Source organism: Antennarius striatus, chromosome 16 (genome assembly GCF_040054535.1).
Source record: "Antennarius striatus isolate MH-2024 chromosome 16, ASM4005453v1, whole genome shotgun sequence".
NCBI classification, from domain to species: domain Eukaryota; kingdom Metazoa; phylum Chordata; class Actinopteri; order Lophiiformes; family Antennariidae; genus Antennarius; species Antennarius striatus.
The window spans coordinates 2,985,078-2,990,279 of NC_090791.1; positions in this window are offsets into that span (position 1 = coordinate 2,985,078).

Consider the following 5,202-nt stretch of genomic DNA (forward strand, 5'->3'; position numbering starts at 1 on the left):
TGTTTTCCATCGAGACTGCAGACGGCAATTGGGTTTCGGCAAAGAAAATATTCAACTGAGAATGAAGACACAAGTGTTTCCTAATAGAAAATGTAATTGTTAACATCACTTTTCCCTTAAATGCTTATTTGCTCGAGTAAATTAGGAATGTAATTTCTACGAAAAGGGTATAGTTAATTGTTTCTGAGTTGGCCAGTCACCAAAAAACACTGGTGTGGACACACACTTGGACTCTGGGGGTCCTGTCTAGAGAGTGGGTCTTGGAGTACCGTTCTTGGGTGCAAAAAAAACAAAAAAGACATTTATGGGGGTCATCAAGTCAACTCTTTGGCTTTGAGAGTTCATCCTGAGCTGCTCCAGAAGACAAACCAACCAGCGCCAACCCCGTGCATCACGTTTAACGACAGGGCGTTCAGCAGGCCCTTCGCTTCATTCACAAGTTTTACACTCTGACATTAATCTGGACACTCGATCGATTGGGTATATAGATCACGTTTACTTTGCTTTTCCTGTTTACTTGGTAACTTTTACAATCACATGTAAACAATCCTTCAATCTCTCATGTAAAAGTTGTGTTGTGGTGGATTTGATGGGATTCTGGGCTGAACTTCTACCTGAAAAGCTCTGGCATCACCTGACATTTCATCCCACGACACCACCAAGCAATACATTTTATTACCCCTATATTAATTCTCAAAAACACCATCATCATCCTCACTAGTGGTCTATTTATGTGTTGCCACAAACACTTGCATGTATACAAGCTGACACAGGAACAGCTTCACATATAGGCGCTTGAATGGAAGCAGGAAATCGTTAATCAAGCTGCCCCCTTCAGGGACATTAAGCCTCCATTCTACTTTACTTATGTCCTAATGCATGCTGGGATAGGCCCATTACATTTTTCATTAATCTCTCCAAATGTTATATATCTTCAAATCTATTCAGACAGAATTAATACTCTCCAAGGAGACGGGGGGGGGGGGGTATTCCTCATTCAACTTTTTAACGGCGCTAATAATTCCTGATGGACTTTCAGTCTTTTATCCGGCCGACCCCTGATCAGGATTTTCTTGCCCTTGATCCTTTAATATTAACCAGGGCTGGCTTTTTGTCCTTCTCAGCTACTGTACTTCTCTCTCTCTCTCTTTCCTGATGAGTTCACCTCCATCACTCCACAGGTCTCATTACAGCCAGGGCCAGTAGGGAACACTCTAATAAACAGATGAAGACGACATTCTAACACACACACACACACACAACCTTGAGAATGATTACACTGAGGACGAGCACAAAATAAAAACCTCTCAGTTGATTATTTCGGGTAAAATAAATCGTAGCATGCAGAGAGATTAAAAACAAAAAAACAGGCGTACAATAACGTTCACCGGGAAAAGCGCGGGTAAACACGTGGCTATTGATAACCGCCATGCTTGTTAAAGAAAAATATGAACACACACGCAAGCATGTGCGCGTTCGACAACACACCGGAATAATGAAACACACACACACACACACACCTCTGCTGCGCCGTGCGCAATAAGTCTTGCTTCATTAAAGTCAAATCTCATCCACTATCAGTTTACAACCACATAAGTCGTTTGAACCGCCGGGGAAATACAATTCCATTCTGTTTTCGGGGGTTATCTTAATATATGAGCTTGTCTCCGCCACATCGGTCTGCGGTTATGAGCTGGGCAAACACCCACAGCACCGCAATATTGCACCGACATATTCACAGAACGGACCGGAGCGCACAAAGCAATTAGCAGCTCATATTTTGCATGCGTAATTGTGTCCGCATGCGCGCAAAAATGACTCCACTCCTTTTGTCTGCTTCTGCAATTTCCTGCGTCCGGCTTTATCTCCCCGGCGGCTCATGGCGGATCAGTTTGCGTCGTGCGTCGTTATTTCTCACGTGGGAATGAAGGATTTTTCTTGAAAATGAGCGTAAAAACGTCTCGGGCAGGTACGGCCGTCGTCACGGCGAACGGTTTTTCTGAGGATTAACGCAAAGGAGAAACAACTAGAAGATAAATTGAGTACAAAGAAGACAAATCTCTCAACGCCGATGTCGTCTGATGCGCCCAGGCCATCCATCCATCCATCCATCCATTCATCCATCCTCCATTCGCTATCTGTCTGGCCCGATCCCACCTGTATGACACCCGATCACTCTTCATCCTCCAACCTCCGTCACTCCATCCTTTCTCCTTCTCCGCCCCAAGGCCCAAGCTCACCTCGCCTGTCAGGGATGATACCGTCTGAGTGGATTAACCGGAATATCATGAAGGATGTTCGGTCAAATGCGTCCCGGCAAAAGGTCACGCGTGTCGACGCGGCTCGACACCTGAAGCTTATGAAAGCGTTTGAACGAATGGATGCACTTATCAACAGCTTTTATCTCACCGGGAAGTGTTTAGGTCGTTTTTATCACCAACAATGATTGAAAGTAATTGAGTAGGATTTCTATTAAGTCCACAGAAGCCGCTGCTATTCTCTCAATGTCATTATTAGGCATTATAAACCTTTAAAACTAAACAAATTCAACACATTTTAATATAAGGAATCAGAAATGTCGAAGGAGTTGAATTCTAGCATCGTTCGTGTTTTCGTCGTTTCAGCATTCCCACGTTTTGATGCCGTTTCTCTGCTCTTATCAACCTTTCTTCAAGCTGCAGTTGTCAGAGAAAAAAAGAAAAGAAAAAAAAAAGCTCTGATAAACTCGGTTCACCCAATTTGTCCAGAACCAAACAGCCGCCGGACGGGGTCAGCAGCTATCTGGTGAACACAGCGCAGCATTTAGCAGCCAGGGAGTCAAATATTTCCCTCAGGATTCGGTAGATGGGAAGAAAAAAAAAGAAAAGAAAAAAGTACAGGTGGATGATAGAGGAATAATATTTTTCTGGTGTAAACATGACAAATTGATGCTAATTCTGCTCCCCTTGATGTGCAAAAGGGGTGACTTTAAAAAGATAATGAGGAGACGGTTCGTCTAACGCGTCAAATTTTATTTAATTTCATCCTGGTGAAAAAAGGAATTGGCTTTAAAACATCACTTCCTGAAGAAAGAAAGTGAGTTTAAGACCAATTTAAGTGGGACAATCTGACCCCCACCCCCCCTCCATTCTCTCCTGCTGGGCGGTGCGGACCTGCAGGCATCAATCTCCGTGCCGCTCTTCCTCCTCCTCGGCGATGGCGGGCTAACACAGATGCAGAGCTTGTCACAGGCTTTCATAGCATTGACCCACCATGCCTCAATCCCCCCCCACCACCACCACCAACATACCCTCACCCCACCCTCACCCACTCCATAAAGGGAGGAGTGAATGATGGGGGCGAGTGGAGGCGGACGCACAAGAGGACGAGCAGGGAGGGCGGGAGTGACAGACTCATATAGCATGCATAACAACCGAGCACGCCTCCCCGCATGCATCGCTCCATTTCCCCCCCAACACCACCAACACCACCGCCCCCCAGCCTCCACCCCACCCCGACTGTCTCGGACAGAGACGCACACATCTTCACAAAGAAACAGAAGGCTGGCTGCTGCAGGAGGAGATGATCGACAGAAGGAAGAAAGAAAAAACATCCTGATGCCTCAAATTCCAGCTGGTTTGAAGTAGGTCAACCTGCAGGCCGGAACTGAGGGAATAAAGACCCATCCTACCAGTCGAACCCAAGGGAATAAAGACCCGTCCTACCAATCGGAACCGAGGGAACAAAGATGAGTCCTACCAGTCGGAACTGAGGGAACAAAGATGAGTCCTACCAGTTCGACCCGATGGAATAAAGATCCATCCTACCAGTCCGACCCGAGGGAATAAAGAACCATCCTACCAGTCGGATCCAAGGGAACAAAAACGCATCCTACCAGTCGGAACCGAGGGAACTAAAACGCGTCCTACCAGTCGTACCCAGGGGAACAAAAACCCGTCCTACCAGTCGAACCCAGGGGGAAAAAAAACCCGTCCTACCAGTCAGAACTGAGGGAACAAAAACGCATCCTACCAGTCGAACCCGGGGGAACAAAAGCCCGCCATACCAGTCTGAACTGAGGGAACAAAAACGCGTCCTACCAGTCGGAGCCGAGGGAACACTGGGGGGATGAACACAAATCAAAAAGCCACCTTCACTCGTCTGCCCTATCCGCCTCCTGATTGGTCCATAATTCTGTTATTTCCTACATTATTGGCAAAATCCAGCGGATTTTGACAAAAATCTACTGGAAACTTTTCGTCTCGCAGACGAACAATCGAGCAAACATCGGGGATCAAATGAGTTGCTCTAAATCTCGCTGGCAGTGATTTCATTCAATCATCCGTCTAACACGTGGTCCAGTATAACGTCTGAATCAGAGACAACGATCTTCCCTCTGTCGGGTGAATCCTGGGACAATACCAGAATATTCCCAGTGATTCCCGGCCAGAACCGGCGGCCAGGCGGGGAGCAATTTGCAAGGCTCAGGGATGAGCTTCCTTAAAGCCCCCCCAGGCTTCAACTATGTGTCGACAGAGAGAAACCCCCTTTAATATACGGTCCAAGAGGAAGCCCCCGCTCCCTCTGAAGTGATTAAAAGGTTTTAATGAGCCGCCGATGAGGACGAAGGCAAGGATGAAACGAGAAGCAGACGGATTTAAAAACATCTGTGTTTAATAGGTTTTAAAAAGTCACATGACATCTGGCGTCCTGACAGGAGGTCATGAGGTTAAAACCCGCCTCGCGTTTACATTCAAACCGTACGGATCAGCTGGAGGCGAGATGAACGCACGTGACCACGTGACATCCCGCGTCACGTCGAGCCGTGTTCAGAAAATTTGTGCTAGCTCGGCTAATTTGTCGATCACAGCCGATCACCAGAACCCCGTCCCGATACGAGGGTCTAAAATCGGGTTCAGCACGCCCGGCTTAAGGCACCCTGTGACCAGTGAACACTAAAATGTGTTCGGATTTCATCAACAACAACAGGAACGATTGCATTTCTCTTCCTGGTTGATCCTCATTCATCTTAAAGAGCTGCAGCTTCCTTCCATCACACATTAAAAATACACAGATTATGCAAAAGCTTCCAGACTTCCAATCCATAAAAATCCAGTTCTTGTAATTGTTTAAATCACCCCCCCACCCCCCCAACCTCCCCACTTCGTCATCATTCACACAAACTTCCTGCCATCTGGACCGGACAGAGAAAGCTTGGTGGGG